We start from the raw sequence: 21,747 nt of genomic DNA on the forward strand, positions 1-21,747 counted from the left end.
ATACAATGTCGGAAAGTGTGAGGTCATCCACCTTGGGGGAAAAAACAGTAAAAGGGAATATTATTTGAATGGGGAGAAATTACAACATGCTGCAGTGCAGAGGGACCTGGGGGTCCTTGTGCACGAATCCAAAAAAGTTTGCCCGGGGTAGGGGCGACGTCCCTTCGGCCAGGGATAGGGTCATCGCCCGGAGACAGGAAGCACTGGGAGGGCCAGGAGCTACTGCACACGCGCACAACTGCCGGCACTGTTTTTGGAGCAGGGCTGTAGCTCCGCCCTCAGCAGCTCCTGCTGCGCCACGCCGACCTGGAAACGGGCCGACAGATATCGGAGAATCACGAGGTAAATATTTGGCGCAATTTCTGTTCTACAAATTAGGCGGGCCTCTCCAATGTGCGCCGTTCTAGCGGGGATCCGAAATTTGAGCCCATAGAACCTTAAGAGATATAATAAGAAACTCCAAAGACTGTTTTCTCTCTCTAAAAGCAAAATACTGCAGATGCTGGAATCTGGAATAAAAACAGAAAATGCTGGAAATCTCAGCAGGTCAGGCAGCATCTGTGGAGAGGAAGCAGAGGACCCTTCATCATTGACCCGAAACATTAACTCTGTTTCCTCTCCATGGATGCTGCCTGACATGCTGAAATTTCCAGCATTTTCTGTTTTTATTCCTGTTCTGTCTCTCTCTCTCTTTGATGACCACATGGCGCAGCAGGAAGCCTCCCTCTGCAGAACCAGAAGCAAGGAAGACTGCGAGATTTGCTTGACTCAGGGGGAAGTAAATGTCTGTTTAAATCTGTAACTCATTACCTTACCTGTTGTAATGAAGTAGCGCCCATAGGATACTAGTTGACTGCTGTTTTGTTCAATAGGCTATGTGCATGTGTGTGTGTTTAATAAACTTATTCCAAATCGTTTTAAAAGAATTGGTCTTGCTGTCAATTTAATGCCAGAGAGATTTAGAAATCTTGCACTCTATCCTATCTGTTTCCCTTAATATCTTGAAAATGTCAACCCCTTAACATCTAAATTCTAGGGAATACAACCCTAATTTGTGTAATTTCTCCTCCTAACTTAACCCTTAACGTCCGGGTATCATTCTGGTCCTGAATCACCTTAAATTCTTTTTTGAACATCTTCCACTGATCCTCTGTCATTTTACCCATTAGCAGATTTGCCCAGTTTACTGTGGACAGTCTGTCTCATCCCATTGAAGTCGGCCTTACCCAAATCTCGAATCTTAGCAGCTGTTTCATATTTCTTCCTTTCAAATGCTACGTTGAACTCGATCATGTTATGATCGCTATTGGATAAATGTTCATGCGCTCTTCGGCTGTTAACTAAATCTGGCTTATTATTCATTACTAAATCTAAAATGACCAGCCCCTTTGTTGCCTCTAGGACATATTTTTGCAGAAAACTTTCCTGGATGCACTCAAGAAATTCACTACCTTTCCGACAGGTGCCAGTCTGCTTATCCCAATCTACATGATAGTTACGATCCCCCATTAAAACCACTCTGCCTTTGCTACACGCCTATCTAATCTCTGCATTTATACAATCTAGCACTTCACAGCTGCTACCAGGGGACCTGTACATACAGTCTTCAATTTCCTATTAATTCTACCCATAAAGTCTCCACTATCTGCTCATCTCTTGTTGTATCCCCTCTTATCATTGAAGTGATTTCATCCTTGATCACTAAGGCTGCCATTTTCCCTATCTTTCCTAAAGACCTTATAACCGGGTATATTTAGTTCCCAGTCCTGACCGTTGTGCAGCCATGTCTCAGTAATGGCTACCATGTCATACCCTCCAATTTGAATTCGGCCTGCAGTTCATTAAATTTATTCCTTACACTCTGTGCATTTGTATAAAGAATGCTTATTTGGGCCACACACCCTAGCCTGACCTTCAGCTCTAATGTTTTAGTCACTTGTTCTTTATTTCTCATTCCTGGTTTAACCACTTTACATCTTTTAGTTTTCCTATTACAGCTAGTGCCTAAAGCACTATTTCTGACTGTTACTCTACTCTCTTCCCTTTCATTTATGTTTAAACTACAATTTCCACATGAGTCCCCCCCCCCCCCCATTTACTAGTTTAAATTCCTTGTGACCACCCTATTTATCCTTAGGGCTAGGACCCTGGTCCCAAGCCAGTGCAGGTAGTGCCCGTCCCAACGGTACAGTTCCGTCCTGTCCCAATACTGGTGCCAGTGCCCCATGAAATGGAACCCCTTCCTTCCCACAACACTCCTTTAACTATGTGTTCACTTCCCTAATCAGCTTATTCCTACGCCAATTTGCATGTGGCTTAGGGTAATAATCCAGAGATTATAACCCTTGAGGTTCTGTTCTTTAATTTAGCTCCTAGTTCCTGGTACTCCTCAAACAGGATGTTTTGCCTACTCTTCCCTATGTTGTTGGTCCCAACATGGACCAATGATTAGATCCTCCCCCTCCCTCTCCAATATCCTTACAAGCCGGTTCGAGATATCCCTCACCCTGGCACCAGGTAGGCAACATACCATGTGGGACTCTCGATCTTGCTTAGAAAGGATGCTAGCTGTCCCCCTAATTATAGAATCCCCTACAACTACCACATTACACTTCCTCTCCTCTTCCTCCTCCCTTAGGACAGTCTCCTGCTCCAAAATGCCATGGTCTGCATTCTGACTGTCCTGCCTTTATCTTTATTCTCACAGGGAGCAAGTACATTGTACCTGTTGGATAGGATCAGTTTCTGTGGATCTTCATTCCCTTTCTTACCAGGCTTCCCCCTATGCTGCACACTGTCGGTCACACCAACCCTGTTCTGAATCTGCACATCTCTGAGGTGTGACCGAAGTCTGGAGCAAACTGTCCAGATACACTTCCTCCTTCCTTATGTGTCGGATTGTCTCCAACTCACACACCAGCTCAACGACTCTGAGCCAGAGCAATTCGAGATGGAGACATCTACTGCAGACGTGTTTGCTCGGGACAGTCTCGCTGACCACAAACTCCCACATACTGCAGTCCAGACACGCACCCTGCTCTGCGGTACTGTAGTCTAACCTTGTTTTATTTATTTAATTAGTTAAAATCTTTATTCAATGTTTATTTGTAGTTATATTAATTAGTTAATCTAGTAAAATTTTTAATTTAATATAGTATGTTATAGTTTCTTGCTCTTAGTTTAAGCACTGTCATAGCTTAGAGAAAGAAAGTTAGCACTGAGCAACCAATCATCTGAGTGCTGTGACACCACTCCTAGTTTTTTGTTTTTGAATCCGCTCTCCCGATGTGCTCTCCTGCACTGCCGCTGCCGCCGGGTTTCCACGCTGTTTTTATATGCTCCGCTCTCCCCATGTGCTCTGCTGCACGAGCTTCCAATTAAATTAAATGCAGTGGAACTGGCTGGAAGAAACAGAGAAAGGAGGGGACTTGATCACTAATTTGAAAGTTTGGAAAATGGGGAAAATAATCTTTAATAAAAAAATTTCTGGATTCTTCTATTGACCTTCAAAAACTCCTCAAATAGCCAAGTCTACTGGTGTGATTTTCTATTCCTGACCATGCTGAACTCTCAACCTCATTTCTTTATAGCCTTTTCTCCCATTCCAACCTCAGTATTGCCATTAATGAATTGGAACATAAGAACATAAGAAATAGGAGCAGGAGTAGACCATCTGCTCCCTTGAGTCTGCTCCATCGTTCAATAAGATCATAGCTTATCTGATCTTGTCCTCAACTCCACTTCCCTGCCCTCTTCCCATAACCCTTGACTCCCTAATCTTTCAAAATCTGTGTATCTCCACCTTAAATATATTCAATGACCCAGCCTCCTTGGCTCTCTGGGGTAGAGAATTCCAAAGATTCACAACCCTCTGAGAGAAGAAATTCTTCCTCATTTCCGTTTGAAATGGCCAACCCCTTATTCTGAGGCTATGCCCCCTAGTTCTAGATTCCCCCACGAGAGGAAGCATCCTCTCTGCATATACCCTGCCAAGCCCCCTCAGAATCTTATACATTTCAATATGATCACCTCTTATCCTTCTAAACTCCAATGAGTATAGACCCAACCTGCTCAACCTTTCTTCATAAGACAACCTCTTCATCTCAGAATCAACGTCGTGAACCTTCTCTGAACTGCCTGCAATGCAAGTATATCCTTCCTTAAATACGGAGACTGTACGCAGTATTCCAGGTGAGGTCTCACCGATGCCCTATCCAGTTGTAGCAGGACTTCCTTACTTTTATACTCCAACCACCTTGCAATAAAGGCCAACACTCCATTTGCTTTCCTAATTACTTGCTGTACCTGCATGCTAACTTTTTGAGGTTCATGTATAAAGACCTCCAGATCCCTCTGTACCTCAGCATTTTGTAATCTCTCCCCATTTAAATAATTTCTTTATTTTTTCCTACCAAAGTGGATAATCTCTCATTTTTCCACATGATACTCTATCTGCCAAATTTTTGCCCACTTACTTAGCCTATCTATATCCCTTTGCAGATTTTTTTGCTTCCTCCTCGCACCATTGGAGCAGATCCCTTTCTCGTCAGTACAGTTCTACAATGGTACTGTTTACGAAAGAGATCGCCACCTCTCCATACTGTAGAGCTGTACTTGTATACTCAAGTTCTACCGACAGCATTCAGCGAAGGGGACACCTTCCATTAGTAGTTGCACTGAGGGGCTGATCAGTACCTGGAAGCAGCAGTGAGTGGAGCGGAACTGCCTATAATTGTGAATGGCACTGAAGATAGAAGGACCAGAAATGATCATATACTTTTCTCCAGCAACTTAAAATGGGTACACAGTCTGAACCTCTAATTATGCTCTTGAGAGTGACCATGCTGAATTACTAGGGTGCATGTCAGTTTAGACTGGGAGAGCAACAGCAATCAAGGTTAGAAGGCAATCTGGTGATATGAAGTTGTAATGTTGAAAGAGAACAAATCATTTAAGAGTAAATTCTTGATGATGTAAACACAGGCAGAGCCAACACTATCCCAGATCCTGGCTCTGTCTCTGGGAAAAAGAAACAGTCTGAAAAATATTTATACGATTCTCCATTGGCACCATTCAGTGCAAGTACTTTGATTTATATTGTTAGTATGTGGTCCAACATATAATAACACCAACTTCACAATTTAGAAGTCACAGTCCTAAGTCACATTTAAAATTCCGTGTAGTAGTTTAATGTGTAAGTGCCTACTTTTAAAGATCTGGTAACAGTTGTTAATGTTGAGTTTAAATCAATTACATAGCACTTAATAATTCCTTCCAGTAATACTAGATTACCAATCTGAGACTAGCAGCTGTAAAGTGTCAAGCACAGCTGGCAAAGTTGGTTCTCTCCTGCGGGCATCGAATGTTTCTCGCAGCAGGAGAGAGCTCGGCATGTGTCATTGAATTGGAGTCTGGTCCAGTGTTTTTTTTTATTCGTTCCTGGGATGTAGCTGTCGCTGGCAAGGCCAGTATTTATTGCCCCTGAGAAGATGATGGTAAGCCACTGCAGTCCGTGGGGTGAAGGTACTCCCACAGTGCTGTTAGGGAGGGAGTTCCATGGTTTTGACCCAGTGACGATGAAGGAACAGCAATATATTTCCAAGTCAGGATGGTGTGTAACTTGGAGGGGAACTTTCAGGTGATGGTGTTCAAATGCGCCTGTTGCCCTTGTCCTTCTAGGTGGTACAGGTTGTGGGTCTGGGAGGTACTGTCTTCTAATATTAAATGGATATGCAGGAAATTTATGAAGTGACTAGAAAGTCTATTGGACGAACTGAGGACTTTTTAAACCTGGTTTCACCCCATAATGGAGTTTTACTCCACATCGTACCAACCCAAATATTGTGAGATAGCATCCCACAGTAGGTCTTGCCCTGCTTATCTATAGTGCATTTTGGAATCGGAACAGCATCTGGCTCTGAAGTGTAAATTTTACAAAGACATGTTTCCAAAACCACTTTGTGTTGGCATAAAACTGATAGTCTAGCAGCAGCCGTAAAGAACGATGCAGTGGACGAATATCTATTAAAATAAGAAAAAAAAAAAGCATTCTGAAAGACCCTAACTATTGTGGATCACCTTCACCACACTGTCTGCAGCAGTTCAAGATAAAGGTCCACCATCACCTTCTCAGGACAATCAAGGATGGGTGATAAATGCTGACTTTGCCAGTGATGCCCACGTTTCGAAAGAATTACAAAAAAACATTAGTATAAATGGAAATGAATTAGATATTTTTAGGCTTGAATGTTCTAGTATTCAAAGTAAAGCGATCCACAGTACTGCAGATTTTTTATTTTGCATTTTCAAATGATTTCTCATGTGGGACCTCTTTAATCCTCTTTATAGAAAACAAAGTATTTCAAAAGAGAAGAGAGTATAACCAGGACATGCATGTTTGAAAAGATAGAAAGAACTTGCATTTATATAGTGCCTTTCACAACTTCATGGTGTCCCAAATTGCTTTACATCCAATGAAGCAATTTGAAGTGAAATCACAGTTGATATATAGGAAACATGACCAATTTGTGCACAACAGCAATGACTAGATAATCTGTTTTGTTACTGATGTTGGTTGAGGGATAAAGTTTTGGCCAGGATGCCCATTCTACTCTTCGAATAGTGCCACGGAATCTTTTATGTCCACTTGAAAGGGTTGATGGGGCCCCAGCTTAGCGTCTCATCCGAATGACGGCACCTCCGACAATGCAGCACTCTCTCAGTACTGCACTAAAGTCCCAGTCTCGACTATGTGCCCACGTCTCTGGAGTGGGACTTGAATGCACAACCTTCTGACTTGGAAGGGAGAGCCAAGGCTGACATCATCTAAATAATCACCTCCAATAGCTATCTGCGTATAAAATTAAACATTGCTCTTGAGCAAGTAAAATAGTTTTATATTTACTATAATACGTTCAAAGGGTTCAGTTCGAACGAGATATCCCCATATGGTATTGGAACTCCGAATCCACAAACATTGCAGGCAGTTGATTTTGATCATAAGTAGCATCTCTTGTGGAGGTCCTTATTTGGAAAAGCTAATTGTATTCAAACTATAAATATTTTCATTAAACATGTTTTTGATTATTTTATGAATTCTCCCTCACCAATGCTAAAGGTTTCTTTAGGTTTAAAATCACCCCTTGGGTGAATTTGTATTAGAAAAAAAAAATCTCCTTGGAAATATGCATATAAGCAGTTGTATATACTCCATAAACACTGGCATACCACATAGATGACTTAAATGATTAAACTTTAAACAAACGTTATAAATATATTCCACTCATCAAGCTTTGGGTTCCTTTCACAAGTGGGCATGTGAAGAACTGTACGCACTTGTACAAACACCTATAAACACAGACTCTCATTCTACGCTTGTCAGATATGTTGATGTGACACAAACTTAGGGATACAGGGGTCAAGTTTTGGCCACCCGCTAGAACGGCGCACATCGGAGAGGCCCGCCTAATTTATAGAACAAAAATTGCGGCGAATACTTACCTCGCGATTCTCAGATAGCTGTAGGCCCAATTCCACCTCGGCGCTGCGCAGCAGGAGCTAATGGGGGCGGAGCTACAGCCCTGCGCTGAAAACAGTGCCAGCAGCTGTGCACATGCGCAGTAGCTGCCGGCGTCCTGTCTCCGAGGCGACGATCCTATCCCAGGCTGAAGGGATGTCACCCCTATCCCCGGCCTAGTGACCTGCGCATCTTACCTCGGCGGCAGGGCCCGCCCGGCCTCTCGCTGGTGACGGGTCGCCCGAAGAACTCCTGGCAGCCGGCGTCGTCGGTGGGGCCTGCTCGCCCGGCCTCTCGCTGGGGGCGGGCCCCACCCAAGGAGACATCGGCAGCCTGGCACGGCTGCTTGCGGGCCCCACCCGAAGTCCTCGGCAGAGCCCGGCTTCCTCGTCGCTGGCGGGGCTTGTCTGCCCACATCTCGCTTGGGGCGGGCCCCGTCTGAAGAGTTGTCGGCGGCGGCAGCCCAGCATCGGCTGCGTGCGGGCCCCGCCCAAAGCCATCGGCAGGACCCGGCTTCTTCTTCTTCGTCATCTTCTCTCTCCCCCCGTCTTCTTTCTCCCCCCATCTTCCTCTCTTCTCCCCCCCCCAATCTTTCTCTCTTCTCCCCCCGCCTTCTCTCTCCCCCCATCTTCCTCTCTTCTCCCCCCCCCCCCAATCTTTCTCTCTTCTCCCCCCGCCTTCTCTCTCCCCCCATCTTCCTCTCTTCTCCCCCCCCCAATCTTTCTCTCTTCTCCCCCCGCCTTCTCTCCCCCCATCTTCCTCTCTTCTCCCCCCGTCTTCTTTCTCCCCCCATCTTCCTCTCTTCTCCCCCCCCAATCTTTCTCTCTTCTCTCTCCCCCCATCTTCCTCTCTTCTCCCCCCGTCTTCTTTCTCCCCCCATCTTCCTCTCTTCTCCCCCCCCAATCTTTCTCTCTTCTCTCTCCCCCCGTCTTCCTCTCTTCTCCCCCCATCTTCTTTCTCCCCCCATCTTCCTCTCTTCTCTCCCCCCATCTTCCTCTCTTCTCCCCCCGTCTTCCTCTCTTCTCCCCCCGTCTTCTTTCTCCCATCTTCCTCTCTTCTCCCCCCCAATCTTCCTCTCTTCTCCCCCCCAATCTTCCTCTCTTCTCCCCCCATCTTCTCTTTCCCCCCCATCTTCTTCTCTTTCCCCCTCCCCGCCCCCTCTTCTGCCTGGTGCTGCAGTAGGTGAGTAGAAATAATTTGTTATTTATTGAGTGATTCTTAACTTTTTTTTCATTTTTAATTTTTTAATTTATTTGGATTGATTTATTGATTGATTTATTGATTTATTTATCATTTATTATTGATGATGGCTCTTTATTTGTAAAAGTGAAGTGTTTAGTGTTTGTAAACCTCCCCTCCCCCATCTTTCGTTCCATATGCCTGATTTTCTATGTGTAGGCAAGGTTTTTCTGAGCATACAAAAATCTACACTTACTCCATTCTAAGTTAGTTTGGAGTAAGTTTTCGCTGCCTAAACTTGCAAAACAGGTGGAAATGGCTGGACACGCCCCCTTTTGAAAAAAAAATCTGTTCTAAAATGAAACTGTTCTAACTCACTAGAACTGGAGCAAACTAAAGGCCGAGAATTGCAATTTCTGAGATACTCCATTCTAAACTAGTTGTTCCAAAAAGATAGGAGCAACTCAGGCCGAAACTTGACCCCACAGTGACTATACTGACCTTGAATTGGATAAAGCCATTTGTGGAGAAAAGTTACTAATTTTATTTACTCTTTTGGTAGGATCAGCACCAGAAAGAATTTCACCTCCCCTTAATGTTCACTTCAGGAGATTGTTGCTTTGATGATAGCGCTCCACTATGCTTCAAATAGGAAACTCCTGTATTATATATTTTTATGACCATAGAATTACAGGTTATTAGCATTAAGATGAAAGTTGTATTTCCCTACTAAGCTACAAAATAGCAACTGGTGCCAAGATGCAAGCAAGGGGTCTTTGATCTGCAGATTAACCAGGATGCGGAGACTTTGTTGCGGGGCAAATTGATTTAACCTCAGCAAAGCATCAATACCGATGTGACACCTCAGCAATGTGTGAACAGTTTTTCATCAAACTATTGTATGCATCAAATATATCATTTTGTCTTTAAAGTACCTTGAGTGACAGCTCTTCATTTCTGTCAGTTTGGGAATAGAAACAAACTCCTCTCTTTCTTTTTTGTCCAGTTTTCAGGTTCATCCAAAGTGAACAGCAGAACTCTATAGTAAACAAAAATATTTCTTCACAAAAATAGCGTCATGAAGTCTGAAATTCCATGCCTTCCAAGTCTTGCAGATTATTAAACCATGTAGGAAATATGTTACAAACAAGGTATTTAACATCTTGTGGATTGATACATTATGGACAGCCCATATAACCTCCAGCGCAAAATAAGGTGTTGAATGATGATGATGCTTCCTGGCCTGACTGTTTTCCAGGACTTTCTGTCTTTATTTCAGATTTCCAGTACGTGCAGTATTTCCCTTTTCTTATGTGTTTAATTCACTGCCGCTTCTCATCCAGGAATGCCCACCTTGAAAACATTCTGTTCTCTCCAACAAGATTTCCATTTGTCTCTTTTACCTTGTTCACGTTCATTACATTCTGTTCCCCTTCTTGTGTTCAATCAAATGTTTGTTAAAACTTGCTTTCACAGCCACATCTCTCTCCTCAGCTAAAGCAAAATACTGCAGATGCTGGAATCTGAAATAAAAACAGCAAATGCTGGCTATCTCAGTGGGTCAGGCAGCATCTGTGGAGAGAGAGACAGAGTTAACGTTTCAGGTTTTTGACCCTTCGTCAGAACTGGAAAAGTTCACGATGTAACAGATTCTTAAGGAAGTGCAGGGGTCCTGAAAGAGGGAGGGGAGGAAAGAACAAAAGGGACGGTCTGTGATAGGGAAGGCAGAAGAGGTTAAGAGACAAAATGGATGATGGGCAAAAATGAGATGGTAATGGAACAAGTTAAGAAACAAGAGATGAGTCTAGATGGGGTGTGAATGGCGGGATGATCGCTAGCTGCCATGGGAAAGAGAAAAAAAGGGGGCGTGTTTAAAAAAAAAAGTAAAAAAAAGGCAGAGGTTATGGTCTGAAATTATTGAACTCGATGTTGAGTCCAGAAGGCTGTAAAGTGCCTAAACGAAAGATGAAGTGCTGTTCCTCGAGCTTGTGTTGAACTTTGTTGGAATAGTGTAGGAGTCCGAGGATGGAGAGGTCAGAGTGGGAGTGCAGCAGAGAATTAAAGTGACAGACGATTGAAAGCTCGGGGTCATGCTTACGGACTGACTGGAGATATTCTGCAAAGCGATCACTCAATTTGCATTTGGTCTCCCCAACTTAGAGGAGACCACATCGTGAGCAGTGAATACAGTATATTAAATTCAAAGAAGTACAAGTAAATCGCTGTTTCACCTGGAATGGAGTGTTTGGTGCCCTGGACAGTGGGAAGGGAGGAGGTAAAAGGGCAGATGTTGCATTTTCTGTGTTATGTTCAGAACAAGTTCACAGGACTATATCGCAAGCTCAAACTGTTGTGACCTTAGTCTCTTTATTCAGACTCCAGAGTGGGGAAGCAGCACGGTGAATCACTCTGGATCAGTTCCTATAGAGTGGAGGGTAGCCAATGTAACCCCACTTTTTAAAAAAGGAGGGAGAGAGAAAACAGGGAATTACAGACCGGTCAGCCTGACATCGGTAGTGGGTAAAATGATGGAATCAATTATTAAGGATGTCATAGCAGTGCATTTGGAAAGAGGTGACATGATAGGTCCAAGTCAGCATGGATTTGTGAAAGGGAAATCATGCTTGACAAATTTTCTGGAATTTTTTGAGGATGTTTCCAGTAGAGTGGACAAGGGAGAACCAGTTGATGTGGTATATTTGGACTTTCAGAAGGCGTTCGACAAGGTCCCACACAAGAGATTGATGTGCAAAGTAGAGCACATGGGATTGGGGGTAGTGTGCTGACATGGATTGAGAACTGGTTGTCAGACAGGAAGCAAAGAGTAGGAGTAAATGGGTACTTTTCAGAATGGCAGGCAGTGACTAGTGGGGTACCGCAAGGTTCTGTGCTGGGGCCCCAGCTGTTTACACTGTACATTAATGATTTAGATGAGGGGATTAAATGTAGTATCTCCAGATTTGCGGATGACACTAAGTTGGGTGGCAGTGTGAGCTGCGAGGAGGATGCTGTGAGGCTGCAGAGTGACTTGGATAGGTTAGGTGAGTGGGAAAATGCATGGCAGATGAAGTATAATGTGGATAAATGTGAGGTTATCCACTTTGGTGGTAAAAACAGAGAGACAGACTATTATCTGAATGGTGACAGTTTAGGAAAAGGGGAGGTGCAAAGAGACCTGGGTGTCGTGGTACATCAGTCATTGAAGGTTGGCATGCAGGTGCAGCAGGCGGTTAAGAAAGCAAATGGCATGTTGGCCTTCATAGCAAGGGGATTTGAGTACAGGGGCAGGGAGGTGTTGCTACAGTTGTACAGGGCATTGGTGAGGCCACACCTGGAATATTGTGTACAGTTTTGGTCTCCTAACCTGAGGAAGGACATTCTTGCTATTGAGGGAGTGCAGCGAATGTTCACCAGACTGATTCCCGGGATGGCGGGACTGACCTATCAAGAAAGACTGGATCAACTGGGCTTGTATTCACTGGAGTTCAGAAGAATGAGAGGGGACCTCATAGAAACATTTAAAATTCTGACGGGGTTAGACAGGTTAGATGCAGGAAGAATGTTCCCAATGTTGGGGAAGTCCAGAACCAGAGGTCACAGTCTAAGGATAAGGGGTAAGCCATTTAGGACCGAGATGCGGAGGAACTTCTTCACCCAGAGAGTGGTGAACCTGTGGAATTCTCTACCACAGAAAGTTGTTGAGGCCAATTCACTAAATATATTCAAGAAGGAGTTAGATGAAGTCCTTACTACTTGGGGGATCAAGGGGTATGGCGAGAAAGCAGGAATGGGGTACTGAAGTTGCATGTTCAGCCATGAACTCATTGAATGGCGGTGCAGGCTAGAAGGGCCGAATGGCCTACTCCTGCACCTATTTTCTATGTTTCTATGTTTTTCCTCCCCTTGGCTAATGCGGTGCTAGCAGCCCAACTGGGGCCCTGAACATGGTCTACATCACTTATTCTGATGTCACGTGGAGGGGCCGTGCAATTGTGGTGCATTCTCTGCTGATGGCATATGGAAGGCTCGGTTCTTACAGATTCTGTCTGGTGACTGCGTAACACCCAGGATAACCGGGCCTGGCGGGCGTTTACCGTGACACTCATGGTGCTAGGTTTAGTGATTTGGGCTACCTGCTCCAGGCTATTGTCGCTGACCCTGAGGTCTGGCAAGTCCAGGATGGCCGCAATGGCCTTGAGACTTTTGGTAATGGCGGGAAGCAGAGTGGTCCCCGTGGACCTTGGGCTGTCGTATGGGGGCCACGGACCACTGACTGTGTGTAGCCGCCCTGCCTTGCTTTGCAACGTTGGGATGGGTCTATCGTCTCTGCGACGGATGGGTTTCCACATGACGTCTAGCAGTTCACCTTTGGCTCCTGGCTGGTCCAAGTCCTAAGCTGGGGGGCCGTTATGATTGACCCCTCGCTTTCTAGCACTTCCACGATTGCGAGTGAGTCTGTAGGCTGTGCCGTTTCCACCCCGGTGGTGGGCAACGGTGGCCAACTGAGAGCATTAGTGCCGCTCTCAGTGCCTGGCCCGTGGCGGATCATGTTACAGTGCACAGTGTTGGACATTCTCGAAACAACGCATTAATAATGGTGCCTCTGCTCTCCCAAGCATGTGGGATGAGCAACTTGTCTGATTCGGGCACATATTGGGACACTCTTTAGTCCTGTGAACAAAGGCTGCTGCTTTGTTTAACTTATTGGATATATGTTCAATCGTTTGGGGCTCGCCCGCTACTTTTGCTTGCTGCACAACACTCCTGCCCCGTGCGGTAACATTTCACTTGCTATGAATACTTTGTTAGATACATATACAACTGATTGGGGTTCGCCCGCTACTTTGGCTTGCTGTACAACACACCGGACCCCGTGAGATAACACATCACTTGTTACAAGTACTTTGACAGATACATATACGACCGGTTGGTGTTTGCCCGCTACTTTGGCTTGTTGTAAGGTACCCCCCACCCCATACAATGGTACATCATTGGCCGCGTAGTGGGTTCCTGGCCTTCACCGTGGCCGCCCCTTTATCTTTGCCCCAAACCCATTTGTTTTCCTTGCTGGGCGACACATTTCTCAGTTCTGTTGCGGTGACCTCCCGTGGTCTGGATGCTCTCTTGTCCCATGGCCTGGACGCATTCTCGTCCCGTGGTCTGGATGCACCTTCATCCTGTGGTTTGGACGCCTTCTTGTCCCGTGGCCTGGGCGCCCTCTCGTTCGAGTCCGTGATGCCGACTGCCGTGATTTTCCTCCCCAGGTATTTTGCCTCTGGCGTCGGGAAGACGCATTTGGATCGTTTTGGCCGGAGTCGCACTCCGCATGGTCGACCTGAAGCCTCTTCCATCGTCGCGAAGGGGTCGTCGGCTTCGGGTGGTGGTTACCGTGCCTGTACCGCTGCTCGGTAGAATTTTACCTCTTCGTGGTCGTGATGAGTGGCCTATGCCTTGGGGATCTGCAAATGGATCTGCACTTCAATGCCTGGTCCTGGTTCAGCTGAAAGTGGGTGTTTGCTCAGCCTTTGAGAAGGGGAGGCCTCGTTCGCCGGAGAAGGAATGCAGAAGTCTTCCCAGTTCCATTGAATCTTCCCCATCTACCTCCTGAAACAATCCACAGTGGTAAATCATGCACTGCTCCCTCATGGAATATTCTTATGTCCGCACTACCAATAAATTGGTATCAATTCCTTGGTGTAGGTGCGCAGCTTTGCCTGAATCGGGATCAGCTTGGGTTGCTGTGCTTCGTCGCTCCACAGCCTCTTGAAAGCCTTCTGGCTCATAACTGATTGACTCGCCACCGTGTCTAGCTCCATGGAGACTGAAGTGCCGTTAAGAACTTTTAACATTATCAGAGGGCTTTTGGTGGTGAAGGTGTGTATCCCATATAGAAACATAGAAAATAGGTGCAGGAGTAGGCCATTCGGCCCTTCGAGTCTGCACCACGATTCAATATGATCACGGCTGATCATGCAACTTCAGTACCCCATTCCTGCTTTCTCTCCACACCCCTTGATCCCTTTAGCTGTAAGGGCCACATCTAACTTTTGAATATATCTAACGAACTGGCCTCAACAACTTTCTGTGGTAGGGAATTCCACAGGTTCACAATTCTCTGAGTGAAGAAGTTTTTCCTTATCTTGGTCCTAAATGGCTTACCCCTTATCCTTAGACTGTGACCCGTGGCTCTGGACTTCCCCAACATCGGGAACATTCTTCCTGCATCTAACTTGTCCAATCCCGTCAGAATTTTATATGTTTCTATGAGATCCCCTCTCATTCTTCTAAATTCCAGTGAATATAAGCCTAGTCGATCCAGTCTTTCTTCATATGTCAGTCCTGTCATCCCGGGAATCAGTCTGGTGAACCTTCGCTGCACTCAATCAATAGCAAGCACGTCCTTCCTCAGATTAGGAGACCAAAACGGTACACTATATTCAAGGTGTGGCCTCAACAAGGCCCTGTACAACTGCAGTAAGACCTCCCTGCTCCTATAGTCAAATCCTCTTGCTATGAAGGTCAACATGCCATTTGCCGCCTTCACCGCCTGCTGTACCTGCATACCAACTTTCAATGACTGATGTACCATGACACCCAGGTTACGTTGCACCCGTCCTTTTCCTAATCTGTCACCATTCAGATAATATTCTGCCTTCCTGTTTTTGCCACCAAAGTGGATAACCTCACATTTATCCACATTATACTGCATCTGCCATGCATTTGCCCACTCACCTAACCTGTCCAAGTCACCCTACAGCCTCTTAGCATCCTCCTCACAGCTCACACTGCCACCCAGCTTAGTGTCATCTGCAAACTTAGAGCTATTACATTCAATTCCTTCGTCTACATCATTAATGTATATTGTAAATAGCTGGAGTCCCAGCACTGAACCTTGCGGTACCTCACTAGTCACTGCCTGCCATTCTGAAAAGGACCCGTTTACTCGTACTCTCTGCTTCCTGTCTGCCAACCAGTTCTCTATCCACGTCAATACATTACCCCCAATACCATGTGCTTTAATTTTGCACACTAATCTCTTGTGTGGGACCTTTTGAAAGGCCCAATACACCACATCCACTGGTTCTCCCTTGTCCACTCTACTAGTTACATCCTCAAAAAATTCTAGAAGATTTGTCAAGCATATACCTCCTCTTCATCCTCAGGTTCAGTTGCCTCTCCTGCTCATTCATCGTGATTCTCGCTGACTCTGCCACGTGGTGAGTCAGAGATCGTTTTCACATTCGCTGGAGATGCCCCATTGTTCCACAGCTCTTGCACACATGGGGCTTGAATCTACATTGATGAGCTTTGTAGCTGCCCCCACCAACATGGTGCTAACGCATTCATGCCCCATGGCAGACTCTGAGTCACTCTAGGCCTAGGTCTGGCCTCTGCAATCGGGTGGGCCATTTTGCCTGCTGCAAACATTATTTTGTGCATGGTGCTTGCCGGTGAGCTTCGATTCTGTGAAGATATCTGTTTCGTGTTATCGCTCCTGGATATGAAAGCTTGGGCTATCATGATGACCTTGCTCAGATCTAGGGATTCGGCAGACAGCAGCTTGCGAAGGATGACCTCGTGGCCAATTCCAAGCACGAAAAAATTCTGCAACATTTCCCCCAAGGATCCTGCAAAGTTGCACTGCCCCGCAAGACGTTTTGGGTCAGCGACAAAACTCGCCACGTTCTGACCCTCGGAGTGACGGTGCATGTAAAAGCGATACCTGGACATCAGGATGCTCTCCTTTGCTTGAGGTGTTCCTTAGCCAGTGTGCACAGCTCTATGTAAGATTTGTCCATTAGTTTGACCGGTACCAGCAAATTTTTACGGAGGCCATATACCGATTACCTACATACAGTGAGGAGAATCGCCCTGCGCTTGGTCGCCGTCTCAGCCTTGTCCAATTCATTGGTCACAAAGTACTGGTCGAGGTACTCAACGAAGGCTTCCAAATCATCACCCTCAACAAATCTCTCAAGAATACCAACGGCGGCCATTATCGCGTGAAAGTTCTTGATCCGTTACTCGTCGCCAATTTGTTATGTTCAGAACAAATTCACAGGACTATATCGCAAGCTCAAACTGTTGTGACCTTGGTCTCTTTATTCAGATTCCAGAGTGAGGAAGCAGCATGGTGAATCACCTTTTATACCTGCTTGCCCCAGGGTGCACAGGTGACCCTTAGGTCTCCCACAGGTGTGCCCCCCTAGTGGCAAGTCTTACATTTGGGTAAGGTCTGCATACATACATAACATCCTGCACTTGCACGGGAAGCTGCCGTGGGGTGGGGAGGGGGTGCTGGGGGTGATTGAGGAATGAACCAGGATGTCATGGAGGGAGCGGTCCCTTTGGAATGGTGAAAGGGGAGGGAAGATTTGTTTGGTGCTGGGATCACATTGGAGATGGCAGAAATGGCGGAGGATGATCCGTTGAATGTAGAGGCTAGTGGAGTGAAAGATGAGGAGCGCCCTCATGTGGATGGAAGTGTAGAGGGATTGGATGTCCATAGTGAAAAGGAGACGGTTTGGGCCAGGAAACAGGAAACTGTTAGTGGCGAAGGGCATCGGAGGAGTCGTGGATGTCATCATCATCATAGGCAGTCCCTCGAAATCGAGGAAGACTTGCTTCCACTCTAAAAGTGAGTTCTCAGGTGACTACAGTCCAATACGGGAATTACTGTCTCTGTCACAGGTGGGACAGACAGTCGTTGAAGGAAAGGGTGGGTGGGGAGTCTGGTTTGCTGCATGGTCCTTCCGCTGCATGCACTCTGCGACGAGACTCGAGGTGCTCAGTGCCCTCCCGGATACTCTTCCTCCACTTAAAGCGGTCTTCGGCCAAGGATTCCTAGGTGCCGGTGGGGATGTTACACTTTATCAAGGAGGCTTTGAGGGTGTCCATGAAATGTTTTCCTTTGTTCGCTTGTCATGTAGGAATTCCGAGTAGAGCACTTGCTTAGGGAATCTCGTGTCGGGCATGCGATCGATGGGGCCCACCAAACAGAGCTGGTCGACTGTGGTCAGTGCTTCGATGCTGGGAATGTTGGTCTGAGCAAGAACATTGACGTTGGTGCGTCTATCCTCCCAGTGGATTTGCAGGATCTTGCAGAGGCAGTGCTGGTAGTACTTCTCCAGTGCTTTGAGGTGTCTACTTTATATGGTCCACGTCTCTGAGCCATATTGGAGGGCAGGTATCACTACAGCCCTGTAGACCATAAGCTTGGTGCCAGACTTGAGGTCCTGGTCCTCAAACACTCTCTTCCTCAGGGACCGAAGGCTGCACTGACGCACTGGAGGTGGTGTTGAAACTCGTCATCGATGTCTACCCTTGCTGATAGTAGGCTCCTGAGGTATGAAAAATGGTCCACGTTGTCCAAGGCCGAGCCATGGATTTTGATGACCGGGGGGCAGTGCTGTGTGGCGGGGTCAAGTTGGTGGAGGATCTTTGTCTTACGAATGTTTAGCGTAAGGCCCATGCTTTGGTACACCGTGGTGAAGATATTGACAATGGCTTGGAGTTCGGCCTCTGAATGTGTGTAGATGCAAGCATCATCTGCGTACTGTAGTTCAATGACGGAGTATGGGACGACCTTGGATCCAGCCTGGAGGGGACGTAGGTTGAACAGGTTCCCATTGATTCTATAGTTTAGTTTCACTCCAGCGGTGAGCTTGTTGATAGTGAGATGGAGCACTGCAGCAAGGAAAATCGAGAAGAGCATTGATGAGAATACGCAGTCCTGCTTGACCTCGGTCCGGACATGGATTATTGGGTCTGTGATGGATCCGTTGGTCAGGACCATGGCTTGCACGTCATCGTGGAGCAGGTGATGGATGGTGACAAACCTTTGGGAGCAGCCGAAACAAAGGAGAGCGCTCCATAGTCCCTCACGGTTGACAGTGTCAAAGGCCATTGTGAGGCCAAAGAAGGCCATGTACAAGGATTGGTGCTGTTCCCTGCATTTCTCTTTATAGTTGTGTGGTGAAGATCATGTCTGTTGTACCGCTCAATGGATGGAATCCGCAGTGTGACGTTGGGAGGAGCTCTTCAGCCACAGGGAGAATACGGTTGAGGAGGATTCTTGCGATGATTTTCTCAGTGGCCGACAGCAGTAAGATTCTTCTGTAGTTGCTGCAGTCGGACATAGCTGCTGTAGGTGGGAAGAGACGGGACAAGGGGAGAAAAAATAGAGTCGAGATAGGAAGAAATAAGTTCCGTGGGGCAAGAACAGGTTGAAACGATGGGTCGACCAGGACAGTCCTGTTTGTGGATCTTGGGAAGGAGGTTGAAGCGGGCTGTGCAGGGTTGACAAACTGAGGTTGGCAGCTATGGAGGGAAGATCTCCAGAGGAGATGAGGTCAGTGACTGTGGGAAATTATGGCTTGATGTTTGGTAGTGGGGTCATGGTCCAGGGGGAGGTAGGAGGAGGTGTCAGAGAGTTGGCGATCAGCCTCTGCAAGGTAGAGGTCGGTTCGTTGAATAACAATAGCGCCACTCTTGACAGCCGGTTTAATGACAATGTTGGGGTTGGAACTGAGCGAGCGGAGAGGGAGGTATGTTGGAGTGAGTGAGGGGAGCAGAGAAATTGAGACGGCTGATGGCCCGTCAGCAGTTCGCATTGAAAAGGTCTAGAGTGGGTCTACCCGTTCTGACTTATTCCATGTGGATTTCAACTTAAATTCTACCCTTCATGTTTTGGATCCACCCATGATCAAAGATATCTCTGATATTCAGCATTCCTCAAACCACTGCTTTTGCTGCTTTCCACCGTGGACTGTCACATGCATGCTTTCGACTCTCTCTCCAGCAGCACCAACTCACTTTATTTCACAGCTGTGCTGGTTCTCAAATCCATTTCACCCTTCGCCTCATCCGGCACATTAACAAAAACTGCCAGCTGTGGCTCAGTGGGTAGCACTCTCGCTTCTGAGTCAGAAGGTTGTGGGTTCAAGTCCCACTCCAGAGACTCGAGCACAGAAATCTAGGCTGACAATCTGACACTCTAGTGCAGTGCTGAGGGAGTGCTGTACTGTCAGAGGTACTGTCTTTTGGAAGAGATGTAAAACCAAGGCTTTGTTTACCCTCTCAGGTGAACGTAAAAGATCCCATGGCATTATTGCTACAAGGCATTTGATAAGGTACCACATAAAAGGTTACTGCACAAGATAAAAGCTCACGGGGTTGGGGGTAATATATTAGCATGGATAGAGGATTGGTAAACAGAGAGTCGGGATAAATGTGTCATTTTCCGGTTGGCAAACAGTAACTAGTGGGGTGCCGCAGGGATCGGTGCTGGGGCCTCAACTATTTACAATCTATATTAATAACTTGGATGAAGGGACCGAGTGCAATGTAGCCAAGTTTGCTGATGATACAAAGATGGGTGGGAAAGCAAATTGTTAGGAGGACACAAAAATCAGCAAAGGGATATATATAGGCTAAGTTTGGCAGATGGAGTATCATGTGGGAAAATTTGAGGTTAACCATTTTGGCAGAAAAAATACAAAGGCAAATTATAATTTAAATGGATAAAAATTGCAAAGTGCGGCAGTACAGAGAGACCTGGGGGTCCTTGTGCATGAAACACAAAAAATTAGTATGCAGGTACAGCAAGTAATCAGGAAGGCAAATTGAATGTTGGCCTTTGTTGCAAGGAGGATGGCGTATAAAAGCAGAGAAGTCCTGCTACAACTGTGCAGGGTGTTAGTGAGGGGACACCTAGAGTACTGTTTTGGTTTCTGTATTTAAGGAAGGATATATTTGCATTGGAGGCTGTTCAGAGAAGGTTCACTAGGTTGATCCCAGAGATGAGGGGGTTGACTTATGAAGATAGGTTGAGTAGGTTGGGCCTATACACATTGGCGTTCAGAAGAATGAGAGGTGATCTTATAGAAACATATAAGATAATGAGGGGGGCTCGACAAGGTGGATGAAGAGAGGGTGCTTCCATTCATTGGGGAAACTAAAACTAGGGGACAGAATAAGGGGCTGCCCATTTAAAACTGAGATGAAGAGGAATTTCTTCTCTGAGGGTTGTAAATCTATGGAATTCTCTTCCCCAGTGAGCTGTGGAGGCTGGGTCATTGAATATATTTAAGGCGGGGATCGACAGATTTTTGAGCGATAGCCAATTTTGTTTCCATACAGTCACTGCCCTTTAATCCCATGGGCTTCAATTTTGCTAGCAAGTGTATTATGTGGTACTTCATCAAACGCCCTTTGAAAGTCTATATACACATTAACCGCACTACCCTCTCCATTACTTCATCAAAGAACTAATCAAGTTAGCCAAATACGATTTGCATTTAACAAATCTGTGCTGGCTTTCATTTATTAACCCATATTTTTCCATGTGCCAATTAATTTTGTCCCAGATTAATGTCTCTACAAATTTCCCCACTACCAATGTTAGGCTGATTGGTCTGTAATTGCCAGGTTTTTTTAAATTTTGAGTGCTGCCAACATTTTAACTACCTCCTCTTTATCTATTTTTATCCTATCCAATTTCTCTAATATCTCCTGCTTAACTGTGACGTTCTCTTCTGTAGTGAAGATAGATGCAAAGTACTCATTTAGAACCTCAGCAGTGTCCATAAAAAGATCTCCTTTTTGGTCACTAATTGGCCCTTCCTTCGACTACCCTTTTATTATTTTGACGTTTATAAAACACTTTTGGGTTCCCTTTCATGTTGCCCGCTAATCTATTATACACCCTCTTTGCCCCTCATTTCCTTTTGCAGTTATTCCCTGTACTTTTTGTATTTAGCTTTTCACTACTGAATTACGAACCCAACATTTATCACAAGCTTCCTTTCTCTGTTTCATTTCAATCTTTACATCTTAGTCATCCAGGGAGATCTAGCTTTGGGTGCCCTTCCTTTCCCTCTCGTGGGAATGTGTCTAGTCTATACCCAAGCTTTCTCATCTTTGAAGGCTTCCCATTTGCCCCACTTCATTCCCCAGAATGAGATACAGCACTGTTTCATTCTTTATTGGGCTGGAAACAAACTGATCAAGAAAGTTCTCCTGTACATATTTCACAAATTTCTCCTCCACTT

General features: G+C 45.8%; 1 long non-coding RNA gene across 1 annotated transcript in view; it reads right to left on the minus strand.

The window, feature by feature from the left end:
• Window positions 1–3,153: 3,153 nt before the first annotated feature.
• LOC139227841 (uncharacterized) overlaps window positions 3,154–21,747 on the minus strand; it is a 50,565-nt gene continuing 31,971 nt past the window's right edge. Inside the window, exons 2-3 of the long non-coding RNA XR_011587480.1 lie at window positions 9,631–9,734; window positions 3,154–3,401 (exon numbers count right to left, since the gene is read on the minus strand). This is a non-coding gene — a long non-coding RNA (uncharacterized lncRNA). The remainder of the gene's footprint in view (window positions 3,402–9,630; window positions 9,735–21,747) is intronic.

Source organism: Pristiophorus japonicus, chromosome 17 (assembly GCF_044704955.1).
Source record: "Pristiophorus japonicus isolate sPriJap1 chromosome 17, sPriJap1.hap1, whole genome shotgun sequence".
NCBI lineage: Eukaryota > Metazoa > Chordata > Chondrichthyes > Pristiophoridae > Pristiophorus > Pristiophorus japonicus.